General features: G+C 38.4%; 1 protein-coding gene across 2 annotated transcripts in view; it reads right to left on the bottom strand.

Moving 5' to 3' along the window:
* LOC121313377 (sodium/potassium-transporting ATPase subunit beta-1-interacting protein 3) overlaps nucleotides 1-14,673 on the bottom strand; it is a 150,220-nt gene that overhangs the window by 19,851 nt on the left and 115,696 nt on the right. The gene's annotated exons all lie outside the window — the stretch shown is intronic.

Raw genomic sequence — 14,673 nt, 5'->3', positions numbered from 1 at the left:
CCATTTCACCTGATTCATGCCTTTGTAAACATTTTTGCAACAATCCAAAATAACACATTGATAATGGAAAAACTGATTAAGAGTTAAAATGGTTTCAAAGGATGATTCAATTTCTAACCTTTGTTATTGTTTGCCAATGCCATAAGTACTGTTGGAAAAGTCTAGACTTGGGAAAGTAAAAAATAAAGTATATAAAAGTAAAATGGTAAGCTATATATATAAGACAGAGGTTAAAAGATTAAAAGAAAGGAAATAGGAACGCACACAATATAAAATCCACTGGACAATGAGGCTGCCAGTAGGGGGTTCAAACCTGAGGTTGGGTTTCAGGACATGAACTTCCAGCAACTGGGATATAGTTCCCTCTTATAAAGCACAATTCTTGTGGAGGTGCCATGTTTGCATACCATGCATTGATATGCTTTTCAATTAGCTGGACAAATCAAGAAGGGAATACTGTTTATTGATAAGCATATCAACAGATTGTAAAAAAAAAAAACATTCAGCAAACTTATACAGCACATGCATATACAGTACATGATAAACAAGGATATATGTGGAGCACACAAGGGCTCACACTTAGTGAAAGTGGTTTATAAATAGGTTTATATGCGCATAATGTGTAGTCTGGGTTTAATTGCTGGCTGTTTAACTACAGCTCCTGGATATTAGCATTCTATAAATGATAAACGTAATTGTTTAATAGAGAAATAAAACAACACACAAAAACTCAGTCTCTTTATAACACAGTACTCCTTCACTGGTCCTTTCGAACCATAACAAAGGAACAGATTGCTTTGCCACATCCCCTGATATACCTTCAGTCATGCCCCTTTCGGTAGCGAGTGCAATCACGTATCCTACAATCTATGACTGACACATTGCCTACCGCATTAAGGAGATGACTTCTGGTATTATGACTCCAGTCCGGGGCACACTGTTCCTGTTGTACAGTACCCTCACAGGTCGAGGGAGATTGCTGACAATGGAAATAATAAGAACAGCCATGTGTATCGCTCCATGCAAAACAAGGGTTTCAGTCCTGAAATAATACAGCACTTTATAACAACACCAAGCACAGACATGGTCACTTCTCCAGGCAGTAAGTGCTCGAGTGCAGGTGGGGTGAAATACAACAGCTCGTAAAACAGGGGTGCAGTGTAGTCCGGGATTGGTGCTGACTTTTGACTGACCTGGGAATTAACTGCCAGATCATCCAGTACGAGGCTATTCCTGTTATACAGCACCCTCACAGGTTGAGAGGGAGACTGTTGAATAGGATTCATTCACTCTCTGTCACAAGGTTTCTTTATTATGACTAAAAGAATATCCCTTCATTTTGGTCTATCTCTCTATTGTATGATAACCATATCTGCAAAAAGGCAGCATGTTCCTGAGTTGTGCAACTCAATCTCATCAACTCAAGCCAAGCACTGCATGAATAAAATTACCCAAATAAATTAATTTATAACTTCCTATTCCTTCTACACTGTGCCACTAAAAAAAAAAAAAAAAATTTATACAAATGTATTTCCAACTCGATTAACAAAATTGCTTTTTAATGTCTAATTGTGACACAGAGCCAATGAATCCAAATCAACAATCTCCCCCTCGATCTGTAAGGGCACTGTACAACAGGAACTGTGTGCCTCGTACTAAATGGTTGGGCAGTTCATTCCAGGGGCAGTCGGAAGCCGGCCATTCAGGAAGGGGGCAGCATCACAGTCAGTCCTTGCCCTAGTATGGTGAGCGAAGTTTTAGTCATGGATTGGAGAAGACGTGATTGAACTAGCTAACGGAGGGGGTGGGATGTACTTTAGGGGGACGTGATGCTGTAATTGGTTCCTTTGTTGTGGTTAATGGGAGGAAATGAGGACTGTGAAATCGTGAGTGAAGTGTTTTGTTTGTTTTTCAAAACTGTGTACGTTTGTCTTTACCAGACGGCTAATACAAATCTGGGAGCTGCTGTTTCAAGCCAGTAAGAAAACCGGACTTCACTGCACCGGTACACAAGCAAGCACCACTGTTTCAAGTACGGCACCTACACCTACAGCACTCATTGTCCCGAGACGTGTCTGTATCTGTGCTGTGTGACTGTTTTGTACTATTATTTTGGGACTGCAACCCCTTGGTTTATACACTGGCAATACCCATAGTTAGGTAGAGCCAGTATTATTATTATTTAAACAGCAAGGAGACCACAAAAGAAAAATAAAAATAACTTGAACTGTGAACTTTGTATTTGTCATTCTCTGGAGCACCTACATCACCCTGACACCTACGCACTACAACCAACATGTTCACAATAATGTATTGCTTCCACAAACCTGACTGACTGTCTTGTTAATTAGTAGTTTGTTGAGGGCTGAATAGAGCATAGTGCACAGTTACCGATTCTCTAAAACGAGTGTTCCCTGCTGGCTCCCTGTCTGGTGCTGATAGACATAATCGAGTATTCAAAGGCAACTAGAAGCATTCATTTTAAACCACTGGGGTTCAACAAATAAATATAAACACCTACCATATAAATGACTACTCCATTAGCAGTCTATAGACATACGACAATAACGTATTGAATCCTGGGCGATAATAATAATAATAACAATAATAATAATAATAATAATAATAATAATAATAATAATAATAATAATAATAAACTATATTAACATCATGTAGATATTTTATTTAACATAATTTAATCAAAGAAACAAACACAAAAATTATATCACAAAAGTCTAAAGGGAGCCATAACAGTAGTACAGTATTTCGTGTTAGATTTCAAAATGTTACATTTTTTCATTTTTGTCAGTTTTTAAGTATATGGAAAACTACAAAGCGGTATGTAATTCAACATGTTAAGATAACATTATTCAGCAGGTTTCATTTGACTTTAAGAAGCCACATTTGTTAATTCTATAGGATGATGCAAAGCTGAACACTGTAAGAAAATAAATAAATCATTGAAAAATAATTCCAGTAAGAGTAAATAACTGCAGAAGACCACTTCAAGTTAAGTACATTTTACTGCCTGTCTGCTTCGCATGCATCTGCAGCCTCCTCTGTGTTTTTTCAATCTTCTTGTTATCAATGACGTTTTACAAGATGTTGTTTTATTCTGTTGTAAGATAAGAATGTAATTAAAATCACAAGCTGTTGCTTCAACCGAGCTGTTATGATTAGGTATCTCCACAGTAACTCAATTACAAAAAACCCTGATTGAAAGAATCCATGCTTTGTGTTTGCTGCAGTAAAAAAAAAAATAAAAAAGAAGAAGTCAAAAAGGTATGTGGACAATAGTAGACTTAACGGGTAATGATAAATGCATTTTACTGTAATAGAATGTTTCTTGTTCGCAAGCCTCTATTTTACCACAGAATATAAGCTTCACTAGTTTATAAACACATTTTGTTGGTTAAAAAATAACCATGCAGGCTTCCGAGTGGCCCTATAGACTGGAGGTTGCTGGTTTGGGTACAGGCTATTCCAGTGCTGGCTGTGGACGGGAGTTCTCAGGGGAAGCTGCACAATTGGTCGAGCACCGCCCGGGGCGGGGAGGGCTTAGGGTGTCCTCGGCTCACCGCACACCAGCAACACCTGTAGACTGACCAGGCGCCTGCGGTCCTGTCTGTAAGCGGCCCAGAGCTGCGTGCTCCTCCAATGCTGTAGCTCTGAGGTAGCTGCATGACGGGCCTGCTGAGTGAAAAGAAGCGGATGGCTGACAACACACATTTCAGAGGACGTATGTGTTTGTGTTTGTCTCTCCCAAGTCAGTGTTTTTTTTTTTTTTTTAATCAACAAAAAATTTAGCGGATTATGTTTCCTTGAGTGCAAATGAAGCTATGGGATGTGTGGTGATCTGTGTGTAAATATTTAGGCAGTCTTAATAGTAATTATGTGCAGGAATTAATGAAGCGGTGACACTTTAGGGTCCATAGTATTAATTTTGCTCAATGGCTCCACTGTCTATACAGTCACAAACACCAGGCTTCCTGGCTACAAAAGCCAAGTTTTTAATCCTTGGTACAACACTGCTGTCAAAAGGTTTCCAGTATATCCTAGTTTTCTTTGTAGAGTACGGATTGTTAGGGGATTTCTGCTTGTTAAACTATAAAACTGCTAATTCCAGAATTGCAATCCGTTTTCCTCAGGGATCAGGAAGCAGAGCAGCTGTATGACTGCACTTTGCAGCCAACATATGCTCCCCATGATTGCTCTGGGATTACGGACAAATTCAAAAGAGGTTCTTGATGAGCCTACAGTTTTTTAAACTGTGCACTGCCTAGTGAATATCCATATGAACTTTACATTTAAATAGTCTGGATTTTCATATAAAGGATGGTGGATAGAAGGGGAGGGATGGGAGGGCTGGATAGATAAAGCAGATGGTATCCCACCAGCTTGATTAATACAAATACAGTACACCAGCAGTAGCTTTTAATCTAGTAATTATACGTGGAACCACAAATGAGTAGCACACACATACCTCCCTCTGTCTCTGAACAGGCTTTTTAAATCACTCCTACAAGTACAATGGCAGCGTTCTAAAAAGGTAGCACTCTCCTCTCAATTTTTCAAAAACTTATTTTATTTATAGCACTCTCCCAGGTGCATGCAGGCAGAATAAAATATGAATCTATCAGTTTAAACACTGGTATAGAATGTTTGTCCTCTGTATTATTATTTTTTTTTTTCTGATGGACTGCTGTCTTCACTCAAAGTTGGAGTTGTACCAGTTTTGTGGAGTTTCATTCAATAATATATTAAAGGAAATAGACAATATATCGTGCACACATACATACAGACATTTCAAATACACAATTGGCTCCATAGCTAGGCGCCGTGTTTTCAAATTAATGTACTGATAACGCCACTATTTTATTGAATACAGACAGTATTGTATCACAAGGGAATACTATATAGGTTTCTTTAAAGGCCAGCTGATCTGACATAACTGTATATTTTTGAAGTAAAATAAAAAAAAAAAAGGCTTTGGATACTATCTTTTTTCTGAATTATTTTTTTATATATAAATCAGGCCGTGACAAAGTCTAACTGTGGTAGCACACCCTCTGATTTGTAAATGTAACAAGGTCATTCACCTGCAAAGTAAACATCAATCAAGCATTTTTTTATATACACAATACTCAGAAATGCATTATGTTATTCATTCTACTCACCCATTTGAATAAATGATTAAGCCCAGTTTGTAAGGTTTGGAATGTCGCCAGAATGGATTTTTTTGTTATGACATGTTTTTGTAAGAATCAGAATTAATTCTAAATACACTCCTAAAATGGTAATTCTCAATAAATGAACAGTCTCTGTACAATTAGCAACACCGATATTCAGCAAACTGGACAGCTGCATAAAAATGGCCAGAAATTACAGTTAACAGAACTGTTTGTCCCGCCTAAATTAACTTATGATTGGACTGCTGCAGAGAAAATACAGGCCTTTGATTGGTTGATCATATCACCGGTCTGACTTTAGGAAAACGTTAACTGCAGCTGCCCACCCCTCACCTGTAATGCACAGCAACCTAAGGAATAGCCACATAAAGCAATGGGCCACAAGACGGGTGTATGATGTATTTATACAATTAAATTACAGATGTGTGGTAACACACAGCAAAGATAACAGGCAGGACCCCCCTCCCCTCTTCATCCTTCTCTCAATCTACATTTCCATACTTCGATGGCACATGTTGGATGCCGATATGCCTGTGGAGCAGTGAAGAACACATATAACTGTATATGTAAACACACTGACGCTGCCCATCATATCAATACAGTGATAAAACACATAACTGATCCACCCATCCGAAGAAAAATATTAACGCAACATGTAAAGTGTTGGTCCCATGTTTCCTGAGCTGAAATAAAAGATCCCAGAAATTTTCCATACGCACAAGCAGCTTATTTCTCTCAAATTTTGTACACAAATTTGTTTACATCCCTGTTAGTAAGCATTTCTCCTTTGCCAAGATAATCCATCCACCTGACAGGTGTGGCATATCAAGAAGCTGATTAAGCAGCATGATCATTGCACAGGTGCACCTTGTGCTGGGGACAATAAAAGGACACTCTAAAATGTGCAGTTTTGTCACACAACACAATGCCACAGATGTCTCAAGTTTTAAGGGTGCATGCAATTCACATGCTGACTGCAGGAATGTTCAACAGAGCTGTTACCAGAGAACTGAATGTTCATTTTTCTACCATACGCCGCCTCCAACGTTGTTTTAGAGAATTTGGCAGTAGGTCCAATCAGCCTCACAACCGCAGACCACGTGTAACCACGCCAGCCCAGGACCTCCACATCCAGCTTCTTCACCTGCGGGATCGTCTGAGACCAGTCACTCGGACAGCTGATGAAACTGTGGGTTTGCACAACAGAAGAATTTCTGCACAAACTGTCAGAAACCATCTCAGGGAAATTCATCTGCTGATCTGACTGCAGTTCGGCGTCGTAACCGACTTCAGTGGGCAAATGCTCACCTTCGATGGCCACTGGCACGCTGGAGAAGTGTGCTCTTCATGGATGAATTCCATTTTCAACTGTACCTGGCAGATGGTAGACAGCATGTATGCCGTCATGTAGGTGAGAGGTGTGCTTTTGTCTACGTTGTGAACAGAGTGCCCCATGGTGGCAGTGGGGTTATGGTATGGGCAGGCACAAGCTACGGACAACGAACACAACTGCATTTCATCGATGGCAATTTGAATGCGCAGAGATACCGTGACGAGATCCTGAGGCCCATTGTCATACCATTCATCCGCTGCCATCACCTCATATTTCAGCAAGATAATGCATGGCCCCATGTCGCAAGGATCTGTACACAATTCCTGCAAACTGAAAATGTCCCAGTTCTTCCATGGCCTGCATACTCACCAGACATATCACCCATTGAGCATGTTTGGGAAGCTCTGGATCGACATGTACGACAGAGTGTTCCAGTTCCCGCCAATATCTAGCAATTTCACGCAGCCATTGAACAGGAGTGGGATAACATTCCACAAGCCTCAATCAACAGCCTGATCAACTCTATGTGAAGGAGATGTGTCGCGCTGCATGAGGCAAATGGTGGTCACACCAGATACTGACAGATTCAAAGATCAACAACACTGTTGACGAGATCTGTTGCCTACATTAGAGACAGAGAAGGGGCAAATTCGTTACATTGCTGTAGTTGGGTGCCATAGTTAAGAGAACCTGCTATTTGTTTTCCGCCTTATAAAGAGAAGACTAGTGTTAGTGCAAAGGCATTATGGGGCAAATGGGAGCCATGACCGTGCCACCTCATAACGTGTTCCGCAGTATAAAGGGCCACCTTATAAATGGGGAGCTCTGTAATTGAGTAATTGGGATATGCACATTTCAGCATTACAAGAGCCAATCAAATCGCTTTGCTGTACTCTAACTTTTAAAATGCTGTGAACGTAGAAGCCTTTTGGTGACTTTCACGCAATTTGATTGGCTCTTGTAATGTTGAAATTTACATACCCTAATTACCCATAATTTCTATATATGAGTAATTGTGACATACATGTCTCTACAGACAGACAGAGTAGTACCTTCTAATAGGAAATCTGACAGACTCAATAAGTTGTGCTAATGAATATAAGTAGTTCTCTATATGTTAACTTCTAACATGCATAAATATTGGTACGTCAACTATAACCACTCTGGAAACTACATATTAATTTGCGTTTTACTAAATGTCCTGACAAATTCTGCTAAACCTACTGTGCCTAGACTATTATTAGATTAATGTAAAATGTATTTCAGGTGATTAATTATTAATAGGCTTGCTACTTTTCGACATTAAATCAGTAAAGCTTGTTAAACGTTGAATTACCAAAAAAATGTTAGACTGAAATAGATTTGGTAAAAACCACTCACTATTTTCTATTTTCTTACCAAGGAAAGCACACACTGCAGCATGTCACTCACCATTTTACATGTTCCTTGTAGGTAGAGATTCAGGGTGTTTAAACGCCCAGTCATGTCTAGTTTTAAGCTAGTTTTAATTTCCAGTTAGGGTCGGAAAACTTTGCTTTGTTTTTGCCTATCCTGGACTATTGGAAGCAAAGACAAAAAAACGCTCAAGTACATGTCCATGAGACAACCAACGAATCTCAATGTGCAGAATTATGTTGTTATACTCTACATTGTAGTGAATGAGAAACTTGCGGAAGAGGAGTGGCTTAAGGCTCGTGCACCAGGTAGTTTACTATTTTCACAACAACAAGACTTGAGAGACTTCCTCTTCTTTTATCTTTGCAACCACAGCCTCTTGGTGCATTATGCAATGGTATGAAATAAACTTTCCAAATACTCTGGCTCATCTGAACAGCGACACTGCAGCATTTTCACATCCAATCACTGAAGATGCTCCGTCTGTACAAACTGAAACTAGCTTATCACACTGTACATTATGATCATGAAATAAACCTGTCAGCTGCTCACATACATCTCGCCCCCGAGTGTGGCCTTCAAGAGGCAGTAAAACAGAGCATCTCCTCCCGAAACACACCATCTGAATGTTTTTGAAAACGCACCCATACAAGTAGCTGTGGAATATTTCGGACATCATTTGTTTCATCCAGTGCTATACTGAAGCAAGGCTCCTCGTTCAAGTAAGTTATCAGCTGTTCAAATACATCCGAACCAAGAGCCTCGCTTCAGCTTGTAGCTGTACTGTCTGATAGCTGCAAGAGAATGATCCCTTTTTTCTTATTTTTTTTTCTTCATTTGGAAGCTAGCGTAAAGAATTATAGCAGATTCAGTGAAGCACTCCTTTACAATTTCCACATCACTCAAATCTTTCTTATGTTTCAGTACAATCCATATGATTCGAAAAGGCACTTCAGTAACTGTCGTTTCCTGCCCAGTTACTTGAGTTAACAACTGCTCCCATTAGAAAGTGGACTGAATAATCGCTGTGCACTCTTTTAAAATGCCTTTCCAGATTGCTTCGTTTCATGACTGACATGGCTTTCTGACATCAGTTTATTTTCGATAAAGAAAGTCGATAAAGAAAAACTCATCCTCCCAGACAGAGTTAAATTTTCTGTATTCTTTAAGAAAATTATTTTTATTAGGCCACACATGTGTGCCTTGTGTCAGTTGAATGTGAAGACTGCTGCCTGGCACAAACCGTCTTCAGAATCAGAGAGCGCTGGGGACTCGCTTGTTGTACTTTGACTGGGAGCTGTATCAGTGGCTTCAGTAGAAAGCGCTTTATTTCATATCGTGTTCATTTTTCGCGAATTAAAAAATGCTCCATTTTTTATGGCTGCTGTCAATCCCTTTTCAAATTACAAACCTTGGTATTGATGCCAGCGGGAACTGACGTGTAGTCATGCAGTTCTCAAGCAACAACCAATAAGAGTAGGATTTATGATTTATATTTTTTGATTGGCAGAATAAAAAAAAAAAAAAGTAGGCAGGTAAAAGCCACAGTGGAGCTGGTGAAAGGGGAATGAAAAATACACAAGTACTAAAAAGATGTACCAAACAAGGCGGGATTATACAGAGGCAGATGCCACTCCTTGGGACATATAATGAGGAACGCTGATCTATATCAATGTATAAAGAAATTAATTGGATTGCATACTTTTTAGGTTGAAAGTGGGGGTGTTCGGTAGACCGTTTGTAACTTTGGTGTTCATAACTCTGGGGTTCTACTGTAAATTAAGTATAATGCCCAGCCCCTTTTAAGTACATATGGAATTTAAATATGTCCATTGCTTAGCAACGGTCTCAACAACCACAAGCCTGTTCCCAGGGGAAACGTACTTCCAGATTTAGAACTACATCACTGCTCATGATATGGTTCCGTAGCATCAGCAATACGTTTTTCAGTACAAGAAACAGTGATCTAAGCTTTTGAACATTTTATGACTAAAGAAATGTGAAGTATAAAATGTAATTATGTACCGTTTTTGCCGCCATCTTCAATGTGCCGTCTTAGGTGGCTGCCTGTTCTGCCTATATGGTTATGCCAGCCCTGGTTCTGTGCATATTTTTACTAGTAAAAGTAGTTATAATAAATGCTTATGCAGCGTTTTCGGCGGTTTATTTGACACATTTTTTTTTTTTAAATTGTGTTGGCTCTTTATCTATACAAGGCACAGCTCTGTATTGACCAAATGGCATTTCAATTTGAATGTTATTGTATTAGAACACTGGTGACCATGGTTTTGTTGCATGTTGAATAACAAAGGGGCTTTGCAGTGGCATAAGCAGTCTGTTTTTTTATATAATAAAGGTCGATTTCACCCACTCTGCTTGAATTGAAAAATAAAACAAAAAAATAAACGTCGATATTAGTTGTCGATTTGGCAAAAAAAAAAAAAATTAATTGAACAGTAGCAAGCCTAATATGACTTTACAATTTATCTCTGTAAACCCTTCTCTGTCTGTATTTACATAATGCTAGAAAGAAATCTGCATTATTTTTTATTATGAAGTGTGATAGAATAAAGACTGCTGGAATGGTAATCATTCAAAAATAATCTTGCAATAGCTTACATTTTTTATATCAGAACTCTGACAAAAATAAACTGGCATCTTTGGTATTTATTATTCATCATTGTTATAAAATTACTCTGGTAGAGGTTGCTTACAGTACGCTAAGGAACCCGTATTGTTTTGCAGCATTAAATATTTTAAGGAAAACATTTGCAATTTGTGCACCGGTGTAAAGCTATTACTAAAACAGAAAGACATTCCTAACAGGCATAACCAGTAAGCACTGTTACATTACAATAGTGCTGATGAATTTCCATTATATCATTAGCACATGGACTAGTACGATTTGAAAGACGATTTGCGAAGTGCAATTTCCACACACCCCTGGTAACTCACACATTTTGTAACTGAAATCTTTACTGCTTGCTACATTTATTAACAGCCTTTAACTCTAAATTAAATGTATACGTGAACCATTGGTAGTCGCTGGTTTGTTTCTAGAATGTTCTCATTATTTATAATACCTAATGAAAAAAAAGAGAGCAGCATTGTCCCTGTCCTGTAATAACTACCAAAGGGTCAAAAGCTTAAGCACAACCCTGTTCCAGCAGAAGCCTACATATAGAATTGCTTCTATAAATTATTTACAGCCTCATCAGTGCTCTTCATTGTAACTGCTATTCTGCCACAGCTGATTTTTAATTAAATATGTCTTTCTTGTGATGAGATAATATTCAGGCCCTCTGAATGCCATTTTTCATTTTCTCAACGAATAATTAACGTCATGCAGATTCTTTAAAATTAGCAATGTACCAATAATTTATGAAGATGACGATTGGTGAAAAGACTATTTTAGAATCCCGCTGAAGCATATATTCTCTGATATAAATAAATAAATAAATAAATAAATAAATCATGCTTCATCTTTTAACTGGATAACTGCTGAATGCTGTAAATATACATATATACAGTCACCGCCAAAATTATTGGCACCCTTGATAAAGATGAGCAAAAAAAGCTGTATAAAATAAACAACACAGGTAATGAGCTATATTGTAATTTTCCATCAAGTGGAATATATTGTACTTTATTAATGATTCAAGAGAATCAACCAAAATTACACAATTCTCAAATTATAAATTAATTTCCCAAAACATTAAGTTTCACAATTTTCAGTACTTTGTGTACCCTCCCATTGCAAGGATAATGACACTGAGCCTATTTCTATAATTTTTTATGAGATTGGAGAACACATTAGAATGGATCTTAGACCATTCCTCCATACAGAATCTTTCCAGATCCTTGATATCCTTCGGTCTGCGCTTATCGACTGCCCTCTTCAATTCAAACCACAGGTTTTCAATGGGATTCAAGTCTGGAGACTGAGATGGCCGTTGCAAAATGTTGACTTTGTGGTCAATTAACCATTTCTTTGTGGATTTTGATGTGTGCTTGGGGTCATTGTCTTGCTGGAAGATCCACTTGCAGCCAGGTTTCAGCCTCCTGGCAGAGGCAACCAGGTTTTTGGCTAAAATGTCCTGGTACTTGGCAGAGTTCATGATGCCACTGACCTTAACAAGGGCCCCAGGACCAGTGGATGCAAAACAACCACATAACATCAAAGATCCACCACCCTATTTTACAGTAGGTATGAGGTTCTTTTCTGCAAACACATCCTTCTTTCGATGCCAAACCCACCGCTGGTGTGCGGGGCCAAAGAGATCTATTTTCGTCTTATCTGGTTCCAATCCAAGTGCCAATGCCATTTAGCAAACTCCAGGCACATACATTTGTTGGTTGCTCTCAATAAAGGCTTTTTTCTGGTAACCCTTCCAAATAGGCTATTGGCATTGAGGTGGCATCTAATTGTAGATTTGGAAACTTGGTGACCCCAAGATGCAACCAAGTTCTGTAATTCTTCAAATGTGACCCTTGGATTCTTCTTTGCCTGCCAAACCATCTTCCTCACTGTGCGTGGGGGCAAGATGCACTTGTGTCCTCTACCAGGCAGATTTACCACTGTTCCACTGGTTTTGAAGATCTTAATCATTGCCCTAATAGTGGTAAGTGGTATATTTAGGTTTTGAGCTATTTTTGTACCCATTTCCTGATTTATGAAGGTCAATAAACATTTGTTTCTTTTCATTTGTGAGTTCTTTGCCTTTCCCCATGGTGATGGATGACAAATGGATTTTAGATGCGTGTTACCTCATTTTTATACCCCAGTGAAACAGGACACCATGGAAGGCCAAAATACAGTTCCTTTAGACTGAGATGCACTTAAAAAGTAGAATGTTAATGCAGATTTAATTTTGTTTGATCTTATTTATAAGAATCTTTAGGGGTGCCAATAATTTTGACACCTATGTTTTTGAGAAAAAAAATAAAAAAATACTTGTTAAAAATAAACATTTTCTCTGAGCAATTGTATTAGTATAAAAGAATATAGTTTCCCATATTTTTTTAGAATAAAATATAGCTCATTACCCGTGTTGTTTATTTTATATAGCCTTTTTTGCTCACCTTTATCAATGGTGCCAATAATTCTGGAGGTGTCTGTATGTTTAATATACTGACAACAAATGTTACTAATGTTCACTTCTGCAAGGAACATTTCTGTTTAGCCATATTTTTGTTGATTGAGACACAGCCAGATTGCAGCAGGGATGTAGAAGCATTTGCTCTAATCAACATTTGGGCCGACAGTTCAATCCAGAAAAGCTTGGGTGGAAGCATCCATAACAAGCTGCTTCCAGGGCATTGATATGTGCATTGTGCACCTGTATCTGTCACCCAGGTCAATCCTCCTTTATCAAAAGCAGTGTGAAATCACGTACCCGACCCGTATGACACCGGGTCCTGACCCTAGTAGGTTCTGGCCGGGGTAGAGTATGCCAGTGTGAAAGGGGCTTTAGATTAAAGCTTTTTTGTGTCTATGAAACCATGAACAAAAAGTATTTGCTTTAATCCTGTGATAATCTTTGCTGAGACTGATCCCAACACACACATTATCCAGTGCACCTAAGCGGTCTGATAGTATTATAGCCTGCTCTAGGTCATGGGTTTATCAACCCTATGTGTAAAATGTTTCAACAGAAAATTCAACAGAAAATTTGTGGATCCGTTTTTGATTTTGCATGTCTTTGAAGGTTTTCTATCTTTACACAGTCAGACTTGAAATATCCAGATTCAGACCTGTCCAGACCCATTTCTTATATTTACGTTTTTATTCATCCAACCAAAAATATTGAGAAAACATTACAAAATTCCACTATGCTGTATCTACATTTTTGCAGTTCCACATCTTACCTAAACAGTTAATTGTCTAAGCAACTGCTTCACCTTGCTTGACCTCATTCAGGGAAGAAGTCTTAAATATACCCACAGGGACCTGAACATGGAAATGAAACACCATCGTCCTGAAATGTGTTGACAATCATACTACTTTAATGTTCACATAGGTGAAAAACAATATTCTTTTTTCATATATGGTGATGTAGAATAAACTCAAAACAAACTCAAAACTGTGATCACCACCCAAGATGCTTAAACATTATTCTACTTCCTCCTCCATTGAGATTCTCAAGCTAGGGTATTTCTGCTGCAGACGTTTTTTTCTCCTTGGACTGTGAACCATGCATAAAGAATCAGCTGCCCTAGAGCTTACCTTAGGCTTTGAATTTTCAACTACTGAATGTATTAATTTTTTGTCTTCTTTAATTTAATTACTTTGTAAAAAGCTATTTCTGCTTCTGTCATTTTAAAATACAATGATGGCGTGCAAAGGTCTCCAATAAGAACAGGTTAAGTGGTTTGTCTTTAACTATTTTAATACTTTAATGTCTGAGGTCTGCTCCTGCTAACATCATCATTTGAAAGCCAGGCACAAGCGTGTCTGTTAATGAACTTATAATTACTGGTGAGCAATTTTTTCAATGGGCTCATCCAGTTGATATTTCCCATTCATTAACTCCAGCAACAGAGCGCAACCCCAGCACAAGTTGCCAAACTGAAAGGAATTCCAATTGTACCTCACTTAGTTGCTGTCTTCTCTCGCTCGCTTCACAGCTGGTAAAAAATATTGCTTAAGATTATAAAAAAAATATTGCATGGGAAAGCGTGTGATAAATTAGAATGTAATATCCACACTTGGGATGGGATGCTGGGATAAACTTGTAGCATCCCACTCCTCTCATA

Source organism: Polyodon spathula, chromosome 3 (assembly GCF_017654505.1).
Source record: "Polyodon spathula isolate WHYD16114869_AA chromosome 3, ASM1765450v1, whole genome shotgun sequence".
Taxonomy (NCBI): domain Eukaryota; kingdom Metazoa; phylum Chordata; class Actinopteri; order Acipenseriformes; family Polyodontidae; genus Polyodon; species Polyodon spathula.
This window is presented reverse-complemented; position numbering and strand designations above follow the sequence as displayed.